Source organism: Eptatretus burgeri, chromosome 16 (assembly GCF_056783735.1).
Source record: "Eptatretus burgeri isolate ZD-2024b chromosome 16, Ebu_testis_v1, whole genome shotgun sequence".
Lineage (NCBI taxonomy): Eukaryota > Metazoa > Chordata > Myxini > Myxiniformes > Myxinidae > Eptatretus > Eptatretus burgeri.
Genome location: NC_140976.1, coordinates 7,478,125 through 7,491,385, shown reverse-complemented (window position 1 = coordinate 7,491,385; position 13,261 = coordinate 7,478,125). Strand labels below are relative to the sequence as shown.

General features: G+C 47.1%; 1 long non-coding RNA gene across 1 annotated transcript in view; it reads left to right on the top strand.

Annotated features, from left to right (window-relative positions):
• The first annotated feature begins 3,995 nt into the window (after positions 1–3,995).
• Positions 3,996–13,261, top strand: part of LOC147010426 (uncharacterized) — a 31,067-nt gene continuing 21,801 nt past the window's right edge. The window contains exon 1 of the long non-coding RNA XR_015052312.1: positions 3,996–4,270. This is a non-coding gene — a long non-coding RNA (uncharacterized LOC147010426). The remainder of the gene's footprint in view (positions 4,271–13,261) is intronic.

Below are 13,261 nucleotides of genomic sequence, written 5' to 3'. Positions count from 1 at the left end.
TCACTCGACTCGCACTCGAAATCTTCACTCGCCCTGACCAGCCGCGCGAGTCGCCTTGTGCTCGCATCTTTATAGACTGGAGGAGGAGCCTATATGCAAATTTCAGGATCAAAATGCGATTGGAGGCGGGGCCACGCCTCCCTCTGTTCAGCCATTGGTGTGGCAAAAAGGGGCGTGAGCCTTTTTTGATCCAAATTCCTTCCTGAGAGGAATTCACATTCATCGCGCTTGGAGGCGGGGCCATACCGCCCGACGCTCGCACATTGGACGGAGAAAAAGGGGGCGTGAAGCCTTCCTGATCCGAATTTCTCCCTCGGAAAGGCCGCCATTCGCGCTCGCGGCTCGATCCGTTCGGCACCAACCGCCGAACGGGCCCAAGACAGCACCACATTTGGTGTTGACTGGTGGTGTGGTCGATGGTTGTAGGAGATAGGCGAAGGTGGTGGAGGTTTGCTGTGGTGGTTTGGTGGTTGGCAGGCATCGTTTGGGAATGGCGGTGAAGCGATGGTTGCAAAGGTGGTGGTGTTTCGGTTGTTGGTGGCTTCATGGTCCAAAATAACAATACGGAAAGAAAAATGGCTAACTCAAAGCGTTGCAGCCCGGATGAATCACACATATTCCCTCCATTTCCACGGGTTTGGGCTAACACATGAACTTACCGATATATCTCACCTGAGGACTCTTTATGGTGTAATGCGAATTTCCACAACCGTAACACATATATATATATATATATATATATATATATATATATATATATATATATATATATAAAAATGTACATACATACATGCATATACATACATATACATTCATATACATATATACTTACACATATACATTGATATAAACATATATCAATGATATATAGTTTTTATATCATTGATATAAAATATCAATATATATCAGTTTTTTTTATATCATTGATATAAAAAATGTACATACATACATGCATATACATACATATACATTCATATACATATATACTTACACATATACATTGATATAAACATATATATATATATATATATATATATATATATATATATATATATATATATATATATATATATATATTTGTGTTACGGTTCTTGGAACTGTAAGCATACAAGATACAGTTGTCATGATTCAGTTATTCTATTAATATACATGTAGTTAAGTCCCTACCTTTTGTTTAGTGGGAAAGCTCAGGGGTGCGTTGCGATAGGCTATTAATTAGGATTGATAACTCATTTTTCCCCTTTTATTTTATTCCCTCCTTTTTCTGAGGTAAATTCATCTCGCTTGCTACCCTCGTTTCACTGGCCACAGCGTACCACCGTCTACCCGCTGTTTCCGGAGTCTTGTTTTCTGAGGCAAAATCCCGACTTTTGCTCTGGATGCCGCATCGGCATCCACCTTCCCAAACCAAGACACGCGCGGCGTGGGCGGGCCAAACTGGCGTTTGGCCGAAACCCTGTGCAGAAAGGCGGACCACATGAAGGCCCGATCCAATCGGGATGCCCGGATCAGACGATGACATCGGTTTCGCCATGGCTCCTCCCCCGAGCTCCGTGATCTATAAAGTACGGAGCAATCCTCAGAGGCCGTTGGACGGACAAGTGCGAAAGGGAATTGAAGGAGTTGTTGCAAAGGTGTTCCGGCTGCTTAGCTCTGCTTACGTCTCACCTCGACGGCCAGCCTACTGTTCCCCACCGACACGACCTCGACCAAACCTCTTGTCTGGTCCTGATACTGCTCAACTCTCCCCATTTTGGACTCCGTTCTCCTCCACTCAAGCTCCTGCTGCAGACACGATTACCACACGTGCGGCTGTGGACCGAACTGCACAGCTTTTGTCGGTTGCCGCACCACGGAGCATCCCTTCCCCCGAAATGCTCAGGTACCAAAACTGTGATCTCAACTCCCTCCCTTCCTGGCTGCAAAAGTCCTTTGCCTTTCATTTGGTTTATTTTGTCTGAGTGTTTGTCTGAGTGTGTTGGCACCTGTCCATTAGATAAGCCTGTATAAGATCTTCATTGTTGTGATTGTTATTTCTTTTATTAATCTCACGTCAAGTCTGCACTGTATCTGCTTTTGTAAGTTGCTTGTATAATTGTCGCACCCCACACCTCTCTCATCTTTCCCTGCATTACATCCCCAATAAACCTTTTTCTTGTGCCACATGTTTTTCCTCGCTTATTGTAAAAAAATAATAATTGTGGAAATGTTCCCAGCTCGCCTTTGTCTTTTCCTCCATTGGTCCAGCATGGTTCGGCTCTAAATTTAGCGGGGTTTTTATTCCCAACAATTCATTCCTTCTAGCTGGTACGTCCATGGCAGTGCCGCTTGGCTGCATCCGATCCGGAAAGGTGATCTGTAGTTGGTCGAGTGATCCAGTTCGGACAGGGAGTACCGAGGGCATGGTTCCCCGGTGGTTAAACTGCGTGGTTAATTAGGTAACCTGATGGTTACCTAATTAGGTAATTAGGTAACCTAGACAAGAGGACCCTCGGTCACGCGGTTGAGTTATTGGCATCCACGGTCGGTTAAGCGACCCGCCGCATCACGGAATTATCCCTGAGCGACGGCCGACAATTCCGGGGAGTCTGGTGGGAATTGACCTGGCTTTCCCCCACCTAGTGGTCTTATCACCCGTCCCTGCCGGCCTGCAACAGTTTGGTGTCAGGAGTGGGATTGACCCATAAAATTTTATGGGATTCGAACCCGCAACAATTTGGTATCTGGAATGGGATTCGAGCCAGGGGTGTGCTTGGCAACCCCCCCCCTTTCCCCCAGAAATTAAGAGCAGGATCCAAATTTTAGTTAATTATCGGTACGGACCATGGCGGACCAAGACGAGCTGGTTCAGGTGGGTTTTGAGAGTACAATATTGGATGACTCCGTGGCTCAGGACAACACCTTCCAGGGAGATCATTCCCTACAGCCATACCCAGAGGTAACATTGGGGGCAACTGCGACAGCGATAATGCTTGGGCATCCCTTGCATCAAATTTCCCCCATGGAGGACCGAGCAATCCCTATCGTATCCACACCCGATCATAACAGATCGGCTTCGCCAAATCCATTTTACATAAACCGATGGTGGAGATGATGAGACATGATGGAACGCATGAATGGGGATTTACAAAACCGAATGGATGCGAATACGCAAGCACTGAAGGGGTATATGCAAACACTGAAGGGGGGTATGCAAAACATGGAAATAAACTTACAAACACAAATGAAGGCGGGTCAGGAGGAAATGAAGGCGGAGCTGGCAAAGGTAAAGGATGAAATGCAAAACATGGACCGGAATTTCACAAATGAGATCAGTACTGTACATGAGGAAACGACTGAGTTGAAAGGGAGTGTGGAGGCTGTTCGGACCCTGATGACGACGGGCAAGGTCGAGGTGACGAGAGAAACCTGTAAAATCAGACAGGTAGAGACAAAGAGCCAGGAATTGGGCATCATAAAAGAGACGCAGGAATTAAAAGAGGTGACAGAGACGCAGAAATTAAAAGAGGTGAATGAATTGCACAAAATAAAAGAGGAGCAGACACAAATATAAATGGTAAGGGATATTGAGATTGAGCATGTGGAATGATTTGAGACCCAATGCGAGGGTCAGTTTAACCTCCCACAGGAACAAGGGGAGACGATATGCTCCGTCGGGGCAGACTGTGATGAGGTGAGTCCGGTAAGGCTACACGAGGTGGAGCTGCTGCATGGTGCGAAAGAGCACATGACGAGCTTTGGGGGGATAGAAGCCCCGGGTTCTCGTGGGCTAACCCAAGCCCCCAGCGTGATTGTGTCGGAGTGTGAATGGAGTGCAAATGACGTGGCATGTGTGAGTGCACGTGAGGAAATGGGACATGGACCAACCCACACGGGAGTTGTGGGTCGTGTAACGGACGGAATTATTTCGGGAAACGCGCCGGGTCCGCAGGACGCTGCGTGCGTAGTCCATTCCGTGTTTTGCGAACGGCCTAAGCGCGGACAATTGCGTGATGGGAAGCCGGCGCTGAAACGATCCACGCCCGGTACAAAACCAGAGCGCGGACGGCTAAAATGGAGGCAAATTGAGGGATCGAGTGAATTTGGCAAGAGTATGGCCCCATGTGCGCACATGTACGGAGCCCGACGTGCTGCACGCTGCGAGAGGTGCTCGCGGGATGCGCGGAGCGAGTCCCGGGGACGACACAGCCGGACGCGTGTGCGTGGCAGGCCTCGCGGAGCGGGCCGTGTGCGAGTGACGTCCGCGGGGATCTCGCAGCAGGAAGGCCAGGTGGGTAACGCACGGTGGCTCGCATGGTGGATAGCCCGAAAGCGAGCATGTAAGGTAATTAACGGGGCGACGTTAAGGCCTCATGTATCAGCCAAACGAAGGGGAAGAGCATGTTGTAAACCGCCTTCCTGGAGACATAAGGCTCGCCGAGCCTTGCCACGAGAAGACGGAACCCGAGGGTGCCGAAGATCGAGTTCGGCAGGTGGGTAGACCTGCCAGTTGAGTCACGCTGCGCAGCCACGAAATTGTGCAAGACGGAACCCGGCCAGGATGTCGCGAACATTCCCGTCGGGGGCAAAGGAGCATAAGTTAGGGGAAGGGTTTAGCGTTAGATAGACCGGCCTCATGGGGCATGAGCAGTCCTTCACGGGGCAAGGTAACACGAGTTAGGGGGAATTTAGTTTAGAATTTAGAAATGGATTGGAGACATGGACAGACATGCAACGTGTAGTGGGGACGTAGATTAGCTACGTAGAGTTAAATGGAACGTGCATTAGAATAAGGGATGACAGGGAGCACAAGCTAGTTAGGGGAACATAGCTAGTAGAGCATCAGTGTGATGTGAAAAATAAAAATAAAACTAAGAAAGAAACATGATGAGGGAATGTGGGTCAGCAGGCCTGAGTGTGAGTGGTGTGAATGTGGAATGCATGGTGCGAATGAATGATTGGGGGGAGAAGTGAATCCCACCCAAGGGAATCCGGGGTTAGTGTAATAACAGTTAGCGGGTTAGTTAAATTAAGCTAAAGGATGTCGTTTGGTTGTTGATGTTGAACGAAGGCACGAAACCTTTTGTAGGGTGCAGGAGACTATTGACCGGCTAGGAGCATGGCTGGTGAAATATGCATACTGAGTAGAGGGCGCCCCAGGCACAGTAGTCGGCCAGAGTAGGCCACGGGTCCAAGCGCCCGAATTAGTGTTATGGGCATGGGTATCCACGGGAAAGGGACCCGGAGCACCAAAATGCCACGTGGGCATCGACGGGGAAAATGCCAGGAAGGGCATTCCCCACGTTCATAAGGAGTTCATAGGCTCGGAGACAGCCTCAGTGACCCGAGGGTGCCAAAGATCGAGTTTGGCAGGTGGGTACACCTGCCAGTTGAGCCACGCTGCCCAGCAACGAAATTATGCAAGAGCACGGGAGAAAATTTGCGGGCCAGGCCCAAATTAATAACGAACACCAACACAGGTGATGCGAATCGTGGTTGCTCGAACCGACAGTTTAAAGAGACAGGCTTGTTGAAAAGCCCCGGGGATAGATTAAAGTTTAATAAATGGTAGGATAGATAGGAAACATGTACCCCTTCACACCATCCATCCTTTCGCTGTTTGTAGGCCGCTGGACTCACCTTGGAAATTTCTGAAACCTGTGGGAGCTATTCTGAGGCTGCATTGGGCCTCGAGACAGATTCACTTGTCTCTTCCTCAATCCTTTCCAAAGGGATCTTAGGGATTGGAAACAGACAGTCAGGACAGGTTAGCTGAACAAATACGATAAGGGGTTTAGGGACACACGTAATTATAAAAAAATAAAAATAAAAAAAGGGTCGAAATTTAGTTCTTTTTTTTGTTACAAACTAATGGGGGTGGGTATGGACAAGGACAGGCATAGGCACTAGGTTGGGGGGAGACCGTAGGGTAAGACCGAGCCCGTCTCCGGACTGGCCAATGCCCCCACACTCCCTCCACAACCTCACGAGTCCACACCGAGGCCGGCCAGCTTCATGTGCTGACCTGTTGCATCGCACCTTATCTGGTCTGCATTTGCCATGCCTTTCTTTTTCTGCCTTTGCCTTGACTACATTTGCCATACCTCCCCATGCCTTTATTTGCATTGCCATATCACCCAACCTTACCATGTGTGCCAGGACCATCTTTGTGAAAGTGTTTGCAAGGACTGCCCCGCAGGCAGCGACGTTACTGGGGACTGCATTGGGCAGCCCGGATATCTCCTTGTTGTATAAAGGCCAGTTCAAATGGACTGTGAGATGGTGTGTGGCCTGCCGTGTTAGGGTGAGTTGCCTCCAGCAGCCAGGAACAGGAAAAGTGATAAAAACCAACAAATAAACGCCATTGAGGGCCCTGAAGATGCCTGATCATCGGTTTCCTGCTGTTGCACTCATCCCCGAATGTTGCCTTTATTGTGTTCTCTCCTCAAGTCACAGGTCCTGTGCCATGGGTAATATAAATATCAGAAATGTGTATAGTTCTGACCCACCTGTTGTTTGTTTAGTTCCGGCAATGTAGTAACGTTGTCCGAATGAGTCTGCTAGTTTAGTGACGCAATGCACTAGGTTATTTATTTTTAGGACATGTATTGAAAATGTCGCACACAGGGATCCGGAGGTAAAATGTACGAGGGGAACCAACACCTGCATGCCACATGAATGTTAACGACTCGGGTCGAGTCTAGCAAAAGGGAGGGGGTAGTGTTACTGTTCTCGGAACCGTATGCATACAACATACACTTGTCCTGAGTCAGTTAATCCATTAATATACATGTAGTTAGGTCCCTACCTTTTGTTTAGTGGGAAAGCAAGGGGGTTCGTTGTGATGGGCTATTAGTTAGGTTTAATAAATCATTTTTCCCCTTTTATTTTATTCCCTACTTTTTCTGAGGTAAATTCATCTTGCTTGCTACCCTCGTTTCGCTGGCCACAGCGTACCACCGTCTACCCGCTGTATCCGGAGTATCGTTTTCTGAGGCAAAATCCCAACGTTCGCTATGGAAGCCGCATCGGCATCCACCTTCCCAAACCCAGAGACTAACCCAAACCCAAGCAGGATTGCATCGGTAAGGCCAAACTAGCGTCTAGTCAAAACCCCGCCCAGAAAGGCGGACCACATGAAGGCCCGGTCCAATCGGGATGCTCGGATTGGACGATGACGTCAGTTTCGCCATGGCTCCTCCCTGAGCTCCGTGATCTATAAAGTACGGAGAAATCCTCAGAGTTGGGCCGAAGTTGGGGTGGATGGAAAGGAAGAAGTTGGTCGGAGTTGTTGGATGCGAAGGTATTGAGTTGAATGGGAAGGTTGTCGTTGGATGGGAAGGTTGTTGTTGTTGTTGTTGTTGTTGTTGTTGTGGGAGGCCGTTGGAAGGAGAAGTGCGAAAGGGAATTGAAGGAGATGTTGCGAAGGTGTTCCGGCTGATTGGCTCTACTTACGTCTCACCTCGACGGCCAGCCTACTGTTCCCCACCGACACGACCTCGACCAAACCTCTTGTCTGGTCCTGCTACTGCTCATCTCTCACCATTTTAGACTCTGCTCTCATCCACTCAAGCTCCTGCTGCAGACACGATTACCACACGTGCGGCTGTGGACCGAACTGCACAGCTTTTGTAGGTTGCCACACCACGGAGCATCCCTTCCCCCAAAATGCTCAGGTACCAAAAACTGTGACCTCAACTCCCTCTCTCACTGGCTGCAAAAGTCCTTTGCCTTTCATTGTGTTTATTTTGTCTGAGTGTGTGTCTGAGTGTGTTGGTGCCTGTCCGTTAGATAAGCCTGTATAAGATCTTCATTGTTGTGATTGTTATTGCTTTTATTAATCTCGCGTCAAGTCTGCACTGTGTCTACTTTTGTAAGTTGCTTGTATAATTGTCGCACCCACACATCTCTCATCTTTTCCTGCATTACATCCCCAATAAACCTTTTTGTTGTGCCACATGCTTTTCCTCGCTTATTGTAAATAAATAATAATTGTAGAAATGTTCCTAGCCTGCCTTTGTCTTTTCCTCCATTGGACCAGCGTGGTTCGGATCGAAGTTTAGCTGGGTCTTTATTCCCAACAATCCGTTCCTTCCAGCCGGTACATCCTTGGCAGTGCTGCTCGGCTGCATCTGATCCGGAAAGGTGATCCGTAGTTGATAGAGTGATCCGGTTTGGACAAAGAGTACCGAGGGCGTGTTTCCCCGGTGGTTAAACCGCGTGGTTAATTAGGTAACCTGATTCTTGACAGGAGGACCCGAGGTCACGCAGTTGAGTTATTGGCGTCCACCATCGGTTAAGCGACCCACCACGTCACGGAATTATCCGTGAGCGACGGCCTACAATTCCGGGGAATCTGGTGGGAATCGACGTAGCTTTCCCCCACCTAGTAGTCTTCTCACTCGACCTCACCGGCCCGCAACAATATATATATATATATATATATATATATATATATATATATATATATATATATATATATATATATATATAAATATATTGTGACGTCCACGGGATTTGAACAGTCCCACCAACGTAGAATGAGCCGAAACGATGGAGGCGGTTTAATTTTTATAACCCAACGATGGCGGTTTTAATCGCTCCACAGCAAACGGGACGAGGAAGGTGGCACGAGTCGCTTTTCACTGAGTTAATAATGTTTATTTCTCTAACCAGAAATAATAATAAGACTCGGCAAGAGGAGGGATCGGGGGCGATTCGACGGGATGGTGGTGTGGGTTCGGGCGTGGGGAAAACACAAACAATTCCAATGGATATACAAATCTCAAACCCTCTAAGGTGCCAGGTACACACACACACACACACACACACACACACACACACACACACACACACACACACACACACACACACACACACACACACACACAAAACGTAGCTGGTCCTGGTGGTCAGGCTGGCCCGTGGTGTCGACGCAACAGTCCCTGGATTGGCGCCGGACGAGCTGACGTTGCGCTCGTCAGGGGCAGGAGACACCGTGGTGCTGTTCCTGGTGGTGTCGACCTCCTGGTATAGGCCCAAGACCGCCCACAGCCGCCAGGGAGCCAGTTCTGGCGCCAAGATGCGAGCAGGAGAGGGAGGCAGGTCCGCCCGCCGTTCGGTCCCGTACTCCGAGCCAGCAGAACTCCAGAGCCAACCGAGGTGAGGCACGAGGCACAGCTAGGCCACGAGACACGATGAATCGAGGAACGAACCAGCGCAACGAGAGAGCGCGCTCCGAGACCCACAACCTCGACAAGACGCTTTCTTTTTATGACTCCTCTTTTACTTCTTTTCCCGAACAGAACCTTTTTATACTCGAGTCCTCGTCACTTCCAATCGAGCCGTTTTATTGGCCCTCCGCCGTCGCCTTCCGCCAATCGTGATCAAGGGGCGGAGCCATCCGCAGCACTGTCCTGTTACGTCACGGCAAGCCTCCAGGGAAAAAGGGTTTACGCAGACACACTTACCCTAACCCGTCTCCCTATCTAATTACGTGACAATTATCATTTCCCCCTTGAAGAAATGGACATTTACTAGACAACTTATCACCACTGAATTGCTACTTATTACATCGAGATCCTGGTACAACTCGAACAGCATGGCATACCTAATTAAACATCCTAATTACCCTTTGAATGCATACCCCCCCCTCAGACGTAACTATATATATATATACCTCGCAACTCATTTTGCCGACCTCAGAAGGATGACGGGTTATCAACCCCACCTGGTATTAATGCAACAGCCAAGCAGGATTTGAACTCAGGACTGAAGGATTCCAAGACCACCACTCGAGCCATGAAGCCAACACCATGCATAATTATGAATATATATATATATATATATATATATATATATATATACATATATATATATATATATATATATACAGTGTGGTGTGTGTGGTGTGTGTGGTGTGTGTGTGTGTGTGTGTGTGTGTGTGTGTGTGTGTGTGTGTGTGTGTGTGTGTGTGTGTGTGTGTGTGTGTGTGTGTGTGTGTGTGTGTGTGTGTGTGTGTGTGTGTGTGTGTGTGTGTGTGTGTGTGTGTGTGTGTGTGTGTGTGTGTGTGTGTGTGTGTGTGTGTGTGTGTGTGTGTGTGGTGTGTGTGGTGTGTGTGGTGTGTGTGTGTGTGTGTGTGTGTGTGTGTGTGTGCGCGTGCGTGCGTGCGTGCGTGCGTGCGTGCGTGCGTGCGTGCGTGCGTGCGCGCGCGCGCACATATATGTCAAACGCACGTCCTGACTGTGATGGTTAGTATCGCCACGGATTATGTCTCACATGGTAAAACCACATAAACCGCAAAGAGCAACCATCTGTCTGCCACCCAGATTATTGTTCCCTCTAATGCAAACCATTCAACCAGATGGCACATAATGTGATTGGTGGGTTATTCGAAACATGTGAAGTGTGATGAGCACTCCCCTGATCTCCATTGGACATCGTCCCACACCAAAGTGTCACCTCCAATCCAGAGACCTCAGCCCAGTGACTCTCTCAAACAGACAAAGATTACATTGGGATCACAAGAACAAGTTCCAAGCACTCCTTTCTAAAAGAGTAATCATTTCCTTTTGAATCTCTTGCTTCACAGCTCCAGGGAATGATCCTCCAAGCCAATGAGATGTTCTCTTATCTCATATTTGATGAGAGTCATTATCACCTTCTGGGTGCCTTTTCCTCCAGGATGTCAGCTGGGCAGGATCTATTTCTGGGTCAATTATCACCGATCACTTAAAGGCACAGTCTGGTGACATGTTCAGGCTTGTGCAGTTCAAGTTTCCTTGCATTTTCAAACGTAGAAAGGTAACATTTTCGGGGAAATTAAATAATTCAAAACTTTGGCCATAAAACTTGAAAACAATGCTCTTCGGACTGGATGCGACTGGATGCTGTCTCATCTGCAATGTTGTTGATGTAAATTGTAGAAGATCCGGTATTTAAAAGACGAGAAACACCAGGGAGGCATCAGAGGGTGGGGGTCTTGTATGTGTGCATACCATGCGGATGGTGGTGTGTTCACATTGTTATTATTACTATTCCTTAACGGCCACAACACCTTCTTGTGGGGTTGGCAGGGGGAAACTTGGCCCATGTATTTCACAAACCGGATGGCCAGTCCTGACGTTCGACTAAGGTTAGGACAAGAATTTGGAATTTGTTCTTGGTGCTGGTGATAGCTCGTCTCCGCTACACAAAAGACATCATGGGGTCCTGAAGGTCCACAAACTAATGCCAGCAGATGGGACGCTAGTTTAACGTTTATCCGAGGGACGACACACACATTGATCAATCACACTGCTTGTGGAACACCGGGATGATGTTTTGTGGCTGCACCGACATTCAAACCCAGGACAGACATCGAAGAGGTGAGTGTGCGTACCTCTAGGCCATTCTGCCAGCCCCCATTGAAGTAATATTAATATTATGCCATTTTCATCGGACGGAATTTACCAATTAATTTGTTTACTTCTGGTAGGTGTGTGGACCAGCGACACTTTGCCTATACACTGCCCATATGTAAGTACTAAGTATATCCATCCATTGGGACCATATTCTGTGCAGAGCATTGGTGTTGCCTAAGCAGTCTCCTTGGCTATTGGGCACAATCCTGGACAGGTGGCCACTCTGACACAGCATACCAGAAAGCTGGCACTCATTTTGCCAACCTCGGAAGGACGACAGGTTATCAACCCCACCTGGTATTAATTCAACAGCCAAGCAGGATTTGAACTCAGGACCGTAGGATCCCAAACCCACCACTCCAGCCATTAAGCCAACACCATGCATAAGTATGTCCAATGTTTTCCAAATTCTCATTGCAGGTATTAAACAATACTGGCAACCATTAGGAATGGGGTTATGCATCAAATAAAGGCCACAATTGGGCCATAATGGTGTCGGAGGCAATAATACACGTCACACTTTAAACCATGGCTGGGAGAAATCACATGTGAGGCCCCAATATATCAGCTATAAACAATCCATATAAGGCTGGTGTTTAATTTATGGTTATGGTGGCTGACAAGTTCTTATGGTCTTGAGTTTGAGCCCCTGTTGTTCCGTTAAATAAAAACAGGTGGGTTAACTCAGATTGTCATCCTTTCGAGGTCGGCAAAATGAGTACCGGCTTCTTGGAAACAGGAGGCACTGCATCAGCAGCACAGCCATGCTCCCAGCAATGATGCAATCAGCCACCACAGGCTGCATTCGAAATGATGATGAACAATCCATATGCATTTCACATAAAATCTGATAGCTAATAAATCTGATGTGCGTTGGTTGGACAAAATTGACTGAATACTTTGTGGTGATAATAATTTTTACTTCCTGTAGGTGTGCCCCACAAAACGGCACGATAAGCTATTGGTATACCTTAACACGGAGTTCGTCTAAGGTGGAAAACCCCGTTGGGGAAGGGGGGAAATTAAGTTGCTACACCCTCCGTTGTGTGACCCTTAGTCCCCCTGGCAAGTTTGTTTGAGATTGGATAAGTAACAACTGAATGTATCGCGTTCAGACAGACAGACACCAAATTGAGTATTTACTACGAATTATGATAACTGATAAACTCCAGGCATATATATATATATATATATATATATATATATATATATATATATATATATATATATATATATATATATATATATATATATATATATATATATATATATATAGAAATATAATCATGGCTCTCGCTTCGTGTTACTAAACTATATCTCACCAAGTAAATCACACCCGTTGTGGTAAATTAATGAGAGTAGAAAAAACTATATTACTACAGGGTGGGGCATTTATATCTGATGGTTTATTATCCTTATAACTCTTGTTTCTAAACCAAGTGATCTAAAATTTCTATACAACACAGGCACATACTTCAAGTTTTTAAAATCCATTTTGATTCTTTATTTCTTAAAAATTACATCAGACAAATGGGCCCCTTTCGAATTCGTGCATTCACCACAGCGGGATCATCATATTGTTAATTACTGCAAGCGATGTCTCGTGATCAATAGAGCGGATGGTTGCACTGATGTTTGCCTTCAATTCATCGAATGATGTTGGACGTTCCTTATAAACTTTGCCCTTCAGAAATCCCCATAGGAAGAAATCTGGTGGAGTTAAATCTGCCAAATCAAAGTTTGCCTCATCTGTCATGATGACCTCATTTGTGAAATTGGCATGCTCATCTCTCTGTCTCTGTCTCTGTCTCTCTCTGTCTCTCTGTCTCTCTCCTGTTCCTTTTGTTCTGTTGCATCTTGATCGTTCAGTGCTCCAGCTC